Source organism: Glossina fuscipes, unplaced genomic scaffold (assembly GCF_014805625.2).
Source record: "Glossina fuscipes isolate IAEA_lab_2018 unplaced genomic scaffold, Yale_Gfus_2 148, whole genome shotgun sequence".
Lineage (NCBI taxonomy): Eukaryota > Metazoa > Arthropoda > Insecta > Diptera > Glossinidae > Glossina > Glossina fuscipes.
The window spans coordinates 1,687,535-1,705,202 of NW_023998491.1; the positions used below are offsets into that span (position 1 = coordinate 1,687,535).

At 33.9% G+C, this 17,668-nt stretch overlaps 1 protein-coding gene across 6 annotated transcripts in view; it reads left to right on the forward strand.

The window, feature by feature from the left end:
- LOC119641412 (neurogenic protein mastermind) overlaps positions 1–17,668 on the forward strand; it is a 163,298-nt gene that overhangs the window by 98,247 nt on the left and 47,383 nt on the right. Inside the window, exon 1 of one of the 6 annotated variants that reach the window (XM_038040066.1) lies at positions 8,239–9,067. The exons of the other annotated variants lie outside the window; for them this stretch is intronic. The gene's annotated coding sequence lies outside the window, so the exon portion shown is untranslated. Of the gene's footprint in view, positions 1–8,238; positions 9,068–17,668 lie in introns of those variants that run through there. 6 annotated transcript variants of the gene reach the window in all.

The window sequence follows — 17,668 nt, forward strand, 5'->3', positions numbered from 1 at the left end:
AAATTAAGGAATAACTGAACGAAAACAAGGGAAAGATTATGACTCAGTTATGGATGAATTTGCTTTGCAATAGTTGAACAACATTTTCATATATGACAGATGCAATGGGAATTTAAACAGACGTATATATACATATATATATATATATTTACAAATATATTTATTTACGTTAATACTATACAAGGGTTGTGTGCAGTGGGAGCATAACTTAATTTATATCAAACATGATCAATGAAAATCACGCAACAATTTCAAATTTTATAATTTTGTGCAAACCTGAACTCTTCAATGGGAGCTAGAGACGAGCTGGTTCGCACTACCGTAGGAAACTTTCTAATATTTCATCGTCATTGAAATAAGTTTAAGAATGGAATGAACAAACGAGCTAAGGATTTCGTACAATATTTTTCAGATTTCATTGAGCCGAATCAGTTTGGTTCGTAATGATGGAGGTCTGGCTTTAAATTTTAATACAACGAGATTAAAAAGCATTTAAAACACCATTTTCATAACAAGGACAGTCAATTACTTACTCAATTTGTTTTAGCTTTTTGGCAAATTGCACGTCCTTGAATGCTCATCGCATCTGTCATATCCTTCTTTTCTTTTTAGCCCACATATTGTTTAAGTGATACACTATTCAGAAGTTACTAAGTAATAATCTCGTTTGGAAGTCGACTTTCACTATAATTAATAACTTGCCGTTCTTAGGCGAGGAGAAAAATAATTCTATTATGCTTTCAGTCCCTGTGGAAATAACAAAAATATTAACGCTTCACTGGCGGTTATATAAGTCTATTGTCTTGACCATGGCAATGTATGTAACCTATACATTCTCGTTTTAATTTCTCGTTTTTCTTTTCTTTTTTTTTTTTTCTCTATGATTAATGTCACGCTTAGAGGATTCCCTGTTAAACTTCCCGGGAAATATTATGATATGAGTTTGTTTTATTTTATTTTTATTTATTCATTTACCTTTTCTCTCAATAAACAAAAAAAGGCAACAAATAATGCCCTGCTGTTGCTCGTGTTAATCGGTTTTGCTGTTATTTTCTCGTATGTCTAAATTATTATGCTTGGCGCCACCATTTTTGGTATTGAGTTTTATTCGAAGGTTTTCTTTTTACTTGTTTCAATGTATCCGCAATTTATCGTGACGTTTCTTACAACTGAAATCAAGCATTTAAGGAGAGTTTAAAAAACACTTAAAAGATTTGCCGTATAGTCCCAACGGGATGTGTTAGTATGAATGTCGAGCAAACGTTCTTCGAATAGAAAAATAACTCTTACGAAGAATGTGTACTCTTGCCTGGAATCAGTAAAATTAACTTATCGATGCCGGCGCAACAGTATTGTAGAAGAAGTCTCTTCGATCAATAGAAATTTAAATGCATTCAAATTTTCAAAACTTCTTCAGTTAATGAGCAACACTCGCGGTGAACTTTGCTCATAATTACACAATAATTGAATTCGGAGTCGGATCCATCGAGAGAGAGAGAGAGAGAGGGAGAGAGAGAGAGAGAGAGTGAGAGAAGGAGAAACTGAAGTCATTTATCAAGCTAAATACGAAAGTGAAGCGAGTGAGGAAAAAATGAAAAATAATTGCGCGAACAGTTACAAGGCTTCCGTTTCTATTCAAAACTTTTAAAAACTTTTTCTTTTTGATTATCTTTATCATGAATAACTATTGTTTACAAAGATCCAATGCATTACGGAGTTTGCGATATTTAAGCGATTTTTCAACACACGTTACACTTAATTAAAGCTTTCATTTCTTCTACCCATCTATACTTGTCTTTAGTTCAGATGTCATTTCATATCCTCTTTATAGAGTCCAAATATTCATGAGCGGTGTAACTAAAGTAATCGACATTACTCACAAGTCTTCAAAATATCTTAAAGGGAACAAAACGGAACATATACGGGTAGCAGAGAACAAGAGAAGATAATAAATACCTTTAAAAAGAAAATGCGAAAACAAGTCGTGGAAATGATTAGGTGAAAAGGGGTGGGGGGGAAGTATTGCCTGAAAGTTTGTATAATTGAGTGACAAATGTATACGAATCGCTGTTAACTAACATTTGTATAACAGCATTTAGAGGATTAATTGATTTTCTCACGAGCTATTTGTGTTAGAAAAGCAATGAAGGATTTTATTGTTATTCTAATATGTGACAAGGATGTGCAGGAAAATAAAAATCATGGAGAAAAGAAATGATATCTGATTTTAGCAAATAACGAACTGAAAATACTGTATTAAGTAAATCTGTTAGAAATGAATTTTAAAAGAAAAAATCTTTAAATAATTTAAGGAATTGATTAATAAAAATATCGGAAAGAACTTGATATTGTTTTTATAGCTCGCACGAAAACGATCACAGCCGATTGTAACAAAAGTCTTAAAGTCTCTTATATATGCCCGTGTGTGTGTGTGTGTGTGTGTGTGTGTTTGTGTGAAGGATTCTTACACAGTATTGTTACAAAACTTTTACAAAATTTTTATTTTGTTTTTTTACATTTCTTAAGCAAGAAGAAGAAGAAGAAGAAGAAGAAATACATTTATTTATATGGTCTTGGGCGGTATAGCAATTCTCATTAAATATTATTCCGTATTTTTTAGAGCTTAGCACATTTTGCTGTTCTTCTAAAATGGGTCGATTTCTTCATGTTTCACGACACACAAGCGCTGCACATTACAATACAGATATATATGCGACACTTAACATTCTGAGCATTTATCCACTCTGTTAACTCGCATAAAAGAGCACCGTTGTTACATTGCGCTCACATAAGTGCGCTTTTTCTCTACGAAAAAAAAAAAAAAAAAAGAAAAAACCTTTGCTTGTTCGGATTGTTCGTATTCATCGTACATCTGGAATGTTTTGCTACTTATTTTTCGTGTCAATGAATTGCATTGAAAATCAGCTCAACACTTTACAATGCACACACACTTATGTGAATATACAATAATCGTATCTATATATATATATATATATATATATATATGTGTGTCGGTATATGTATGTGGGTAGGAATACATATTACATCCATCCATACGAGCTGTGTATGATAAGCAAACGAACAGATATTTGACAGTTGGGTGGAGAATCGCAATAAGAAATGAAAAAAGTGTCATTTATCATTAGCTCACATCCAACGACAGTGGCGAAGAGAGGGTGCAAAAGAAATCTTTTTTTTCTTTTTTTTTTTTTTTTTCATTTAACAAAAAATGGCTAAATCCACGTCCGTTACATGTCCGAAATTATTAAAGAACGTAAGACTCATTACACTGAGATTACGAAATGGACAGGTTGACTACTCAATCGTTATATTAAAGGTTTTTGCTCAGTTTTACCTTTGTTTCCTGCTTTTTTTACGGAGACTATTCGAATATTCGCATATAAATTTCACACAATCTTACAAATAGTCATCGTGTAAACGGTGTTTATATAAATAGCGAATCCAAACGAATCAAGAATCCGCCTAAAGTTTACGATTAATCGAGTGAATAATAATTGATTTTATTACCAGATTAGTTGCAATGCTTTCATTCTTCAGCCCTTCCCTAAATCTTCAACACTAAACAGCTTGATCGCATTGGTACTCAGCGCGCACATTGTGGGGGCAGGCATTGATTGTGGCAGGCAGCATTGTCAATCCGTTTGAAATTGCCTTCTTCTCCTTGCTTTGTTTTCCTTTTCTTTACATGATCTCTCTCCCCCATTGATTCTTAATCTTTTACCTGTAATCGTCAAGATTCCGTTAAACTCCCCTTTTCACAGTTACTGGAAAGCGTAGTTTTGCTTTTCAATTTCTAAGGAAAGTAAGAGAAAAAAATATATTCTTCTGTCACAACAAGTCTTAACTTTTTCACTGCCCTAATGCAAACTACTGCATACTCTCTACACAAAACCTAATAATTAAACATTGAAAGAATTGTAAAATATATGTATGAATGCTTGTAATTTCCTATTACACATATACACTATATAGAGATACCGTGCAAGACGTGACTTTTTAAGTCTTCTTTTCAATACCATAGCTTCTGCTTGCGCTTAACTGCTAGTTCGTTCGTTTATTGCTGTTTGTGTGTCGTCAACCATATCCACTCATACACTTTGTATGTCGGCTTTGTTATGCATTTGGAAGGTAATATAAACGAGTGTATATTTGCGACTGGTCTGCGAGATGTTGAGTGCACCTCTCACACCCTGCCTATTGTCGAGTGATTTTTCTTGTTGTTCGCATTGCCGTGAGATCTTAACTCAACTCTTTGCGATTTAACTGATTTAAATTTCGAATGTTTCTCTCTCTCTCTCTCTCTCTCTTTTTCTCTCTCTCGGCTTTTCGCATTATTCATATCTACGGTGATTGCCTTTAAATGAAAATATACTAAATCTGTTGCTCTTTTTGCGACATTTGCACGACTAGGACAACTTATTGTTATGTTGAAAACTGGAACTTTATAGATTTTCTATTGATTTCTATAAATCGGGTCTAAAAATATGCCCAAAAGATGCGAAAGATTTACAGGCGTACAAATCGCAAGACTCGCACGAAATCTTTCGAGGTTTTGTATGAGTTTTTTAAAAATTAAGTTAAGCGTCGAGTATTCAAGATTCTTTTTAAAGCGATATTTGGCTTCTTGTGCGTTTTTACTCAAACGATTATATGTGATTTTGTTCAGTTTTACTTTTGTTTTTTTGTTGTTTGTCGGTTTTAGCCTGCGCCGAATCATCATTTCATGCTCACTTATATTTTATTTGTTAAAGCAATCAATGCTTCTGCTTCGGTTGCTGTTGTCGTGCTTAACTTGTTGGTTAAAAAAATCATAAAAATTCAGTTGATTTTCATTTAGAATGCAATCAACTTCGTCTGAATTTCAATTTCATATTAAAAAGTTTTTTTTTTTTTTGTCGCTCCTTGTCTTTACCGAAGTTTTCATGTGAAATTTTCATCGAAATTCCTTGCATTAATTCTCCTATGAAGGGTAAGATTACAGTTAACTTTGACATTTAAATTACACCATTACCGGCCGGTGTCTCTAGAAAAGTTACATGTTACGAATAAATAATAGTTTTTCTTGGCTTCTCAGAAGTAGAAAGAATTTAAGTCTTATTCCTTTAAACATATACGGAAATAGAGATGGAAGGTGAAGACTGTTAAATATTTAAAAATTAGTTGGCTTTGAATTAAGTAAATGCCAAGCTAAGTAGCTTAGTGTTACTACGTCACTGGAGATGGTCTATATATATATATATATATAGCATATTTCTCATTATCTTTACAACAGGCGGGAATACGCATAACAGTGTAGTGTAGTGTAGACTTGACAAATTTTTAACTTTGCCTTAAAGAATAGGCTTAGTCTTAACCGCCTCCTTTTGACTTCGATCCGGCCTATTTTCACTATCAACTAAATTTGATGACATCTTGTTTACTCACGAGATTTCATTAAGTGTTTCATTCATAAAAGATTCCAAATATGCTTTTTCCCTCCTCAAGCTTAACCTGTGACGACGTAGCGCTCATGGAGGGCGCGTTAAAGTTGAAATTTCGTAACTTATCGAGAGTTTTACGTTTCTCGCTTTTTTTCATGTTTAATTTCACCTTTAAGGACCACAGTTTAGCACGATGTCTACTATTTGAGGGAACTGTGCATTCTGCGAGCACGTTGGCGAAACGGGTCCTTCTTATAATGACTTTTGCCAAATTTTCAGAGCCTTTGTGCTCTGCTATTCGTCGTAGCATGTGTATTAGGCTTATCTTTCCTGGTGATCGGGAATTCGTAAATCGAATCAAATTGATGATCTGAGTTTCCCTATTCCTCTTACGTCATAGGTACACAGGGAACTTGGTTGTAGAGAAAGCGTTTCCCGCAATTTCCCGCAGATTACTAACTTGGCTCAAATTTGTTTCGATACCACTTGCTGTCGAGTATGATACCGGTTAAGCCAAGTTCATTGTTCTCAGGGTAGCTGTCAAAAGCTTTTACGCCGCTTCTCCAATACTACCTACATATCGTGGCCCTTTGCTGTCTAAGGCATAGTGCCTGCATCAATTCCTTTGTCTTTCTCGATTGCGGAAGGTATGTTAAAAGTTTCCGCTGCATATCTTAGTAAAATCACAAAAATTATTTTGTTTAATTAGAATTCAAATTTTGTTTTATACTAAATAACTGAACATTGTCAAGTTTAAAACACATTTACATAAACATGATTTCAAATAGTTATCTCGGATATATAGAGCATATCTTCATCATTAACTCAATAGTCAAACGGAGACATTATTTTTTGGAAAATGTTGCTATATATTCTGCTTTTGTGTTTTTACTTTCTCACAGTGAGGCGGCATGTTAAATTAGTCATTACATATGTTAAAAAGACAGGAGTCGATCATCCGCTGATTAAAAATATTTTCTGAGGATATATATACAAACGTTGTTGGCGTTTATTTTTAAAATTGCAATTACGTTCGCTTTTGGATCACTCCAGAATAGGTAGCAATCGTCTTCCATTTTAACAAGAAAAAAGCTAACAAGATGCAAGAATCGATCAATAATTTCTGCTTTCATTTCAAGCTTTTTCAAAAGACGAGAGCGAAAGTGTTTTTTTATTATTGTCGAACAACACTAGTGAACCGGATTCGAAACATTGCCACCTTAAATTTTGATCAAACGGATCCGCAAAGATTAAATTTACTTTATATGATATGAGATGTACTCTTGAACTTAAGAAGCTATTGCAATGAATATAAAAGTACATCAGAGTAAAGGGTCGGTAACCGCGAGGCTTTCTAAACTAAAGTCCTCAAACCGAGCAATAATCATAATCAACTGTAGTTTTCTGCCGTCTACTCATGCAAGAAGCCAACATGCGTAGGACATATGCACGTTGTACTGAATCACTATCTTATCACTATTATTATGTGATCAGGGTGTGGGCTAAAACTTGCTGTTGTAAACTGGAAATACCTTAAGAGTATATATTTGCATAAGAATAGGGTATCACAGATGCGACTAAACTTGAAGTTTTGTTTCCATTTAATTTTATTAAAAAAAAAAATTCATGTTTATAAATGAAGTCAAAGACGAATTGTTTGACTAGCTATTTAAAATTAACATTGAAAAAATTCAATATTTTCTATGAAAACAAAGTAAAAAAAAATTTACATTATAGTAACTTACAAAGCAATGACCCTTTAGCGGGCCAGTAAAGTGAAACATATGTTTCTATAAAAAAAATAATAAAAACACAAAAAACAACAAATTTTATACAAAATCCAGAGTCACTTTACATTACATTATATTACACTTTATAATGTCGTTCCCCCCTCCTTAACAATCTTCTCCCTGACACATATGTAATACACACACACACACACACAAACACACATGTACACATAAACAGTATAAGGGATAACAGTTTAGTTGTCACCATGTGTGAAAATCAACAATACTTCCCACTAATGCATGTATAAATGTAGATGCATGGTGGTATGTGTATTCCTCACATTTGTAAATCTAATAGAAACGAAAAAAAAAAAAAAAAAAGAAACCAGAACGTATTGAGAAGCAACAAATTTTTGTAAACATTTGCGCCTCTTTAAAAACAAATGACAATTAAACTGTGGACATGAGCGTGTGCAACATAAATATGATTTTTGAAATTACACCACTCACACTCATACAGCAAAGGCGGGCAGACAGATAGATATATTAAGCCAGCAAGTAAGCAAACAACCACCACACCACCTCAGTCAATCGTAAGCAGCTACCTTACCACGAACGGTGTGATACTCGTGTTAGGCTAACAGAATATCACTCATACGTTTCAAAATAGAGAGAGAGAGAGAGAGAGAGAGAATAAAAAGTGAGATGAGAGAGATAATTAGAAAAATAGAGAGAAAATGTGTGCGTATGTAATTCCTGCATCAATGTAGGAAAACCAGGAACAGGGACAAGGAAGCGGAAGTTTGATGTCTGTTAACCTATAAAGTAAATGCAATTAAATTGTTTTGCTGCAAAATGAGAGCAAGAGCGAGAAAGACTCACATATTTTGCTCACATGTCTATGACTTTCTAATTTTAACATAGCGCTCAAAGAGAGAATGAGAGAGAGTATTTTCTTGTACGAACACGAATAGTTATAGAAAAATTACAATAAAAAAAGCGGAAAGTTTATAATAATGACAACAACAAATAAACTTTCTATTGAGTTGTTTTCTGCTGCCTCGTTTCTCGTCCATGTATAAATGGATGTGGCTGTTGGCTCGCTGCTTGACTAGCTAGCTTGACTTGGTTGGTTGCTTGCTTGGTTGAATGGATGGCTGGATGGATGGCTCGTTGGTTATGTTTGGCATGCCATGCGATAAATGTATGGCTCGTGCCAACAGTACTCAATTGACAGCCAAACACGGCGCACACGACCATTTCTGCTAAGCGCACATAACTTCTTCTTACTTTATCATTGTTTGTGTGTGTATGTGTGTATATATGTGTCCGTGTGTGCGTGTGTGTGTCTGTGTATGTGTCTCAGACTGACTATGTGCATAGAGTTTAAAAATTATTTTTCACACACATTTACAATCAGTTTGTATTTGTTGTCTCAGCCAGCCACCAGCAGTGACAGTGTCAAGCACTGACTGTGCTAAACACAGTCCGTCCCCCCTTTTTTAAAAAAAAAAAAAAGAAAACTAAAATAAAAAAAATAAAAGCAAAACAAAAAAACTTTACGAAGTATTGCTGTGAGCAGAGCGCGTTTTGCGTTAATATTCTCTTGTTTAAGCCGCGATCAAGAACATATTACACATACTTACATATATTAGCCTTTATGAAAAAACAATAACAAAACCCACAAATACACAAAACTAAGAGAACAAGAAAAAAAGTGCAAACACAAACAAATAAATCGTCAACATTAGCAATAACTGTGTTGTAAGATAGTGTGTGTTGAATAAAAAAAAAAAAAAGAAAAAAAGCAAAAATTGAAAAGAAAAAATTTTAAAATTAAAAAATTTAACCAAAAACAGAGAACGTCAATGATTTGTGAAGGAAATAAAAACAAATGTAAACGTCAACGTGTGTTTTCTTTATGATGCATTTTATTATTATTATTATTACCATTATTATTATTATTGTTGTTGTTGTTGTTGCGGTTGTATGCAAGCATATCTTTTTTTTAGAATATTACTTACAGCGTGTGTATGTTCAGAGTGTTCAGAGTGTGCTATCAATCCAGGTTTGACTGTATACCTATACATATAAAGTATGATGACCAACTTTGGATCACTTTTTTAAATGCGTGTGTATATCGTTTGTACACACATGTTAGTGTGCATGCGTATATGCCTCTTGTTTATATATATTCACATCGCTTGATTATTTTAATGTTTTTATTTTATTACCTACAATGTATTGTTTTTCATTTATATAGACTAAGCAATGCACACATCTTTACAAATCCATATTCATTTACTTTTATATATATATATATATGCATATATATATATATATGCCCGTATTTTAATTGAAAGTATTATACATAATTATTTTGCCAATTTAGTGAATCTCTATAAATTTTGAATTTTTTTTTATATAGAATAATGTTTGTGTGCATAAGTGCGGTCTTGTTGCTGACAACCTATTGATATTATGTGTGAGAAGAATTTTGCGTCTATGCAATAAATGCATAAACTTCCACAAGATTGCAAAAATTTGAAAAAGTTATTAGCTTTAAATAAAATTTTCAAAATGTTCTTAATTAAATTAATAAGTAAAATTCTTTTTTTTTTGCATATTTGTTTCGATCAAATAATTATTCAAGAAATTAATTTATTACAATAGCAAATCAATTCCAATTTATTCCAAATCTTTGCTCTTTCTTCGATCTTTTTGAGATCGTTCTAAAAAAAAAAAACAACAAAATTGTTAGAATTTTGCGTCTTCCAGAGTTTTCCAAATTTAAAAAACGAGATTAAAAAAAAAAAAAACAGAAATTAATCGAATTCATTCTTTGGTAAAGACAAAGAGAAGAGAAAAGTATACGTTCAGTACTCAAAATACAATTCATTCGGTTGATGTATTTGTATTAAAACTTGAAACACATTATTCGAAATATTGATCAGGTAATAAAGCGCATGGCCGCTGCCATATACTGCTACTGAGAGGGGTGTATAGGATGTCTTTTTTCCGTTACTTTTGTAATTTCATTGAAGGGCATATGCTATTCCACAAAATTCGGTACAAGGGTCCTGATGTGGTTGATGTCTATAGTGGCCAAAAGCTTTGCGACTGATCATGTAATAGTATGTCGATCAATAAATCCGAGGGCTAAGTAAGAAACATTTTTCTTGTAAAATTCGATCTAATCCATTAACCTTCACAGCTCTTTCCCCAGTCAATATCCTGTCTGAACGGTATTTTTTCCCAACGAAAGGCAGGTGCTTTGGATTTTCCCATTAGGAAAATATCAAAAGCGCCGTTACCAAGACCAATGTAACTCGTAAGTAAATGATCGTTTGAGAATTGGGACTTTATAGATCGGTGTTTCAGTTTAGGATCTATAGCGAACTTCGGATTTTTCAACTGTTAGCTAAATACCAAAACTAGCGTTAACAAGACCGATTTTACTCGTAAGCAAATGATCGGAAGGGTATGGTTTGAGAATTAGAACTTTATAGATCGGTGTGTTAGCTTAGGACCTCCGCAGAACTCCGGATTTTTCTCTTAATGGGAAAATACGTAAAAAAGCACTACCAAGCCCAATGTAGGTCGTAGGCAAATAATCGGGAGAGAATCTTTTTAAAAATGCGCCTTCTGCGACAGACCAGGGAATTACAGATCGGTGTGTTAACTTGCGATCTCCATCGAACTTCGGATTTTTGTATTGTGGGGAAAATACGTAAAGTGACGTTACCACGACCAATGCAGCTTGTAAGCAAGTAGTCGGGAGAGCATTGTTTAGGAGTTGGCAAATTTTTAAAATTAAAATGGATTTTTTATTGCAGGCGGCAGACCCGAGAATTATTGACCGATATTACCGACATTAACTTACGACCTACAAGGAATCTTTGTGCAAAATTTTTTGTAGCTGATCGAAAATATTCTTATATCACTTGGCTTAGCAGGACTTAATGGAATGAATGTTGATTTTTATACGTAGGTTGCAAGTATTCAAAGCTCTTCTTCCTGAATACTACGTTGGATCGAAATTTCGTCTAAAATAAGTTTAAACCGATTTACGTATAAATTCTTTTCCAGGATCGTAAGTTCTTTTTTTCAAACATATTAACAACAACAAAAAGCTGCGTATGCGTAAGCTAAACGTCTCTCTCTCTCACTGATCTTAAATGCTAAGTTTGCATCTACACAAGTGTTTGGGGTGCACAAAAGCGCAGATACCATCGCGTTTTCAATCTATCCATGGGAAGATAACTCTGTTTTTTTTTTTTTTTTTGCTTAGCTGTTGCATACGAATCAACAGTATCGTGAATGAATATCCAAAGTGTAGCAGATGTAATTTCAAATATTTTTACCATTCGTAATAACGATTAAGAATCCCCTGGCAACAGCTCGTGTAAATAATAATATAAAGGCAAACAAACATTATTAGCAAAATGCAAGATACGAGCATAAAAACAGACAACTAACTAACTACGAAGTAAAGAAATAAATGAAAACTGAGAACCTGTTACAAGGGAACATATATACACTCATGTTAATAATGAGAAATAAAAGAAAAATGCGCACCTTTTATAGATAGATATAGAGAAAGCCATTAAAAATAGTGATAATTAATTTAAGTAAGTAAAAAACAGAACTTGAAAAATATTATCAGTTTTAGAACGAACCTTCCGTGCCGCCCTCCAATTCACATGGGAGCATGGAAATTGCAAAACATTTTGTTGCGTGACGTTACCCCCTATTCTTTCCTTTTCGTCTGTCATCCTAGCGTAGGAGTATACCATAGCTGGCAAACTTTAGGCAAAACACCACCATTTCTCCTTTGAAATCTGGCACTTAGCTAAGACTTGTCGCCAGGTGAGCTTTACCGCTTATCATTCAGCTGGTCATGCCCATTTTTTAACTTGATCTATATTATAAACTCCGATCACGTTACCTGCAAGCGTTCTGGGATACCGTTAGATGGGCTGAGATGTACTGGTATGTAAAACAACAAAGGATCAATCAAGTATAGCTTTATTTTTTGATAGTAGATCTAACAAGGGAGGAAATGCAATAGATTTACACGGTATACCAATGATTCGTAAAACTTCTCAAAAACAAAGGAGCACATCATAAACTAAGCGTAACGTACTATGTCAGAGTTATCGTTTTAATAGATATAATTGAAATACAAAAGTATTGGTATCTGCAACATATTAAAGGGCGGCACACTAAACGCAATATATATAAATACGTAATATTTGGACAACAAATGATAGCAAAACACGCCATAATTAGGTAGATATGTGTATGTTCAGATTTTCATACAATTACGAATAAACAAACTGAAGGGTCTGTTGGTGGGATGGTGGGAGTGAAAGAGGAAAATTAAAGATTAATTTCGAAAACTTGGACTTTAGACATTTTCGATACAATAACGAAACGTTAATGGACGGACACATAGACATTGTTAAATCATTTTCATTTCTATACGTTTTTCATTTTGTTACAAACATACGGCGAACGCAGTACACCTTTGCGTTGGTTATAAAAGAATGACAGAAAAATTTTAATTAATGATAGAAAAGAAAAAAAGAAAAAGAGGAAAACACACCATACAACAAACGAAAAACTTAACAAAGCAAAACTCTATTAAAGATTATAAAGTTAAAAGAAAAATTATTTAATATATGTGTGCATTACGTATGCAAACACACAAAGTGCTCACACACGTGAATATTTACAGAGGCATACAAACTTACGTATATGTAGAAAATGATGCCGCAAACCTTGACATAATAATGTATAAGAGTAGAAAACAGTAGAAAATATAAACGACTAAAGCAATAACAAATTAAGAAATTGTTTTTGTATGCGTAAATTTCTCTTCATCCTCTTTGATATATAAAATATATACAAAATATAAATATATATATATATATATATGTATGTATGTGTGAGTGTGTGTTTATGTTTATATATGCATATATATATTTCTTATACACAATTCTTCGATGATAAAATAAAAATAAAAATTATTCAATTTTTTCCTTCTCTTCATTCTAATCCAGATGCAATCACGGTTTCTGGTTTTAAAACAAATTTTTTTTTTTTTTCTTCTGCTTATCTATAAATCAATCAGCGCGAATATCAATTTCATATTAGCTGCAGCGGTCCAATTATTAGACCTCCAAGGTCCATGGGCTTGTTTGCTTGAGGGGGTGTGTGTATGCGTGAATGCGTATCAATTGGGGATTTCTTTCGGGATTTATCGGAATATGCGTTGTAGAATTACAAATATTTTTTTCTTAACGTTTCTTTTGAAAAATGAAAATTCTAATCAATTACGTATTTTCGCTAGACATACACTAAATATATACTAAAGGACAAGGTTTCGCCATGGCCAGAAGAAAAAGCAATCATTCGGGCCAGCGACTAGTAGTCTAGCTTGTGAGCGCATTCTAAAAGCGTATTGTAATCAATAAAAAAATTTATGCCGTCATCTTTATATTGTTCAATAAAGAGGTCCTCTAAAAGTTCTCAAAGCGAAAAAATTTTCATATGGAAGTTAGATGAATCGCAGACTCGAAAATGTATCAGTGATCGTGGAAAATAATTTGTTCTTCTCCTCCTGACCCTTGATTACTTATTATAGTGACTTATAATAACATAAAAAAACTCAATTGTTAGCCCGCCAAAGATATAAATGTTAAAGTCTTAAAGCACTACCATCTAAGGCTAACGGCTACGGCTATTTTCCTACCTCTTTCCCTTCCCTTACTTCTTTCTGACAGTCGTACATACGATTGAGCAAAAAAAAAAACAACCAAATAGTAGGATTTTGTTTCCGGTGCAACAACTTATCATACTTTTATTCGTTCAATCGCTCCAGTCACTGCCACTAGTTATTGAAATAGAACTAATTTCCTTCTAGGATGCTTTTTCAGACTTAACTGTCTTCTAGCACTGTGACTGTTTCATTCTTTAGGGAAAACACGAAAATGCGCTGGCGTGAAGTTTGTTCACCGTGCGTATTCCCCCTCTTTATCGTCACTAAAGGGTTGACAATCTTCATATTGGATTGGGTCTTTGCTGCAAAAATAAAATGATTACAACAATAAATTTAGAAAAACAAATACATTAATTATATTATGAAAAATATAAAAAAATATTTATTGTTTCTATTATTGATAGTAACAGCGCCCAGTCCTTTCAGGACATATCAAAGCCGAGTTTGTTTCACCAATGACGCACATGGGGCGATTTGGTGATGATAAACCTTGAATATCGGCATAAAATTAAATTGTTCTGATGAAGGCTTCGGCGTCCTTTCCGACATATGAAAAATTTTCAGTATGTATGTCTTCCTTTATATTAGTTTGGGGAAAAAGAAATCCATTATTTTTTCGGTAGATGGCTGAAGTGATAGATTTCTCGTAAAGTATCGATCAAACAATTTCCGATACTGTACATTTACATACTGTACATTTCGCAGTAAAAAAAATTCTTTTGCTGTTTTTTGTTTGGTGGATTCAGTTGTGAGTTACAGCGTGTTAAAAATGGAAGTGAACAAAGAGAAAAATCGGTACATTTTACAGTTTTTCTTTGACAAAGGCGAAAATGCAAGCCAGGCGGCTAAAATTGTGAATGGTGTTTATGGTTCCGATACTGTAACAGCCAATTATGTGCAATTTTGGTTTCGTAGATTCCGTTCAGGAATTTTTGATGTTAAAGATGCACCTGGCACAGGTAGGCCGGTCGTCGAAAATGTCAAAAAATCGGAGAAATGATCGAAGTTGACCGGCATGTTAGCAGTCGTAACACCGCCCAGGAGCTAAAAATCGACCATAAAACAGTTTTAAACCATTTACACAAAGCTGGTTTCAAAAAGATGCTCGATGTTTGGGTGCCACACCAATTAACAGAAAAAAACGTGATGGATCGAATTTCCATCTGCGACGCCTTGGCCAAACGGAATGAGATAGACCCATTTCTTAAACGGATGGTGACTGGAGATGAGAAATGGATCACATACGATAACCCTGTGCGAAAACGATCGTGGTCAAAGAGCGGTGAAGCATCTCAAACGGCCAGCAAGGTTTTGCTATGCATTTGGTGGGACTGGAAGGGGATTATTTATTATGAGTTGCTTCTATAGGGCTAAACGCTAAATTCTGATCTCTACTGTCAACAACTGGACCGTTTGAAGATAGCGATTGACCAGAAACGGCCAGAACTGGCCAACGGGAGAGGTGTCGTGTTCCACCAGGACAACGCTAGGCCACACACATCTGTGACTCGCCAGAAACTTCGGGAACTTGGTTGGGAAGTTTTAATGCATCCGCAAGCATCCGAAGCATGTTACATAAAGTCCTGAAGTTCTTATAAAAATAATGGATTTCTTTTTCCCCAAACTAAAATATTTTTATAATTAATTCATTGTCTGCGGCGAATGTGGTGCATAAGGTACGACAATTCAAACTACAATATGGCCATGAAATTAGGCTTTTCTCTTAGCCTTTAAAGTCCTGGAAGAACGGGCTCCGCACGCTGCCTAAATGGTTAGCAACAATTCGTTATTACTTTGTGCATCGCTCCAAGACTGTCTAGCCGTCCATGTTTGTGTTAATCCTAGAGATCAATATTTTTAAGATCGATTGATGAAATTCCGTACGCCGGCTTGCTATGGGCGAAGGACGTACACTGTTATAAACGGATCGGATCGGACGACATTCTCGACCACTCACCATATAAAGCCTTATTTTGAAAAGTCATTATATAGATAACTGTTTTAAGGAAAGTAGTATAGAGTTTTTATTGATCGAGTATAACGTTCTAAGTTGTTTTTATAATTATGTTATCGACTTTGCTTTATATCACGGTAAACATCAACTCAGGAAAAGCGCAACTTATGGTTTTAACAGAAACTACTATAGAAACCTGAAAAAAGTGAGAGAAGGGCTATCCGCACTGCATTGCAGAGAAAAGTGTCTCTCTTGAATTGTTTCAAATTAAACAGCAAACTAATGGTTACACCTTGTGCACTACAAACATTGTCAACGTCTTATGTTAAAGAAACAATCTAAATAGTTCTAGGTATGTGATGCAGAAAAACATGAACTAGTGACTGTTCATTATTGGCCTGATTTCTCTGATATTTGCCCTAGTCAGCTCAACTCGGTAGTCTCTCTTTCTGTGAAACTATGTCTCCTCTTCCCACGCTTTCTCTATATTCTCGTTCACGTTCAATATCACACTCCTCCTGTGCGTTTCCCTGTCACCCAGGAAGATCTTTAAAATCAAAATTAATTACAATTAATTTTAAGTACAACGATTGCAATAAGACCTTTGGAAGCATAACTCCCCTAAGAGTTAAGGCGTTCGGTACGTTTTCATAAGCATCTCTGAGTTTATAACAAACACAATCTGTTATCATATATGTATGTATACGTTATGTCTATGTGCCATACAAAATTTTCTTACAAAATAAGCATAAGTAAGCTCGGCTAGAAAGGAATCTTCCTCACAAACATTGCTGCACACAAATTGGGCAAATAACATTAATAGATGAGCGTGTATTAAAAACTAATATACTTACACATGCTTATAAACTAAGATTCATATGGTTTTAGAGACAAAAATATTTATATACATATTTACGTGCTTGCATGCAACGTTTTTATGTAGCAATTGACTGACATCACATCCATGTACGCACGTTTGACTTTCCATTTACTTTTAGTAAAGACAGACAGACACATAAGCTATGACTTCTTAATGATTGTTTCTTTCTTCTTCTCTTATGTGTTATATTATGTATGTTGCAGTATAGTAATATAATTTTTGTTATTGTTGCAGTAAAAAGGCAAATAAAAATATGTTTACGACTCTCTTCTTACATTTCGTTAATGAAAGCTCCTAACAAAAGTGCACATTTACTTATGGAATTCACTCACTTCAGTTCATTTTAGATGTGAAGTATATTACATACAAATATATTGTGCATTGGTTCACTGCTTAGTTGCTATTAACATTTTTCGTTTACATCATCTTTTTTTATATCCGCCAATGCAGGTATAGAAATAAATCGAATCATTTATTCGATTATAAAACTTGAAGATATTTACGTGGGAGTCTATCTATTTATTAAATATGTCCTTGCATGAATTAATTTACGATAAAAATAGTAAATCTGCCTTAGATGGGTGTGGTTTTATTGATTTTTATTAACAAATTCAAGATCAAGTGCAATTTTTAATTCCATTGCGCCAGATAGAAAGTAGACGGATGGCCATGGAATGAAGGAAGGGTTTTCCCCATCGGGGACAAAGTTTCATCTAAAAATTCTTATAATGTGTCCTTATGTGGTTTGATAATGTTAAGAATGGATGCAAAAACCAAGTCTGTAAACGAAAACAAACGAGAAGAAGATACTTTTTTCCCATACATACAAACATATTTGACGGACCACTTTTATATATATATATATATATATATATATAT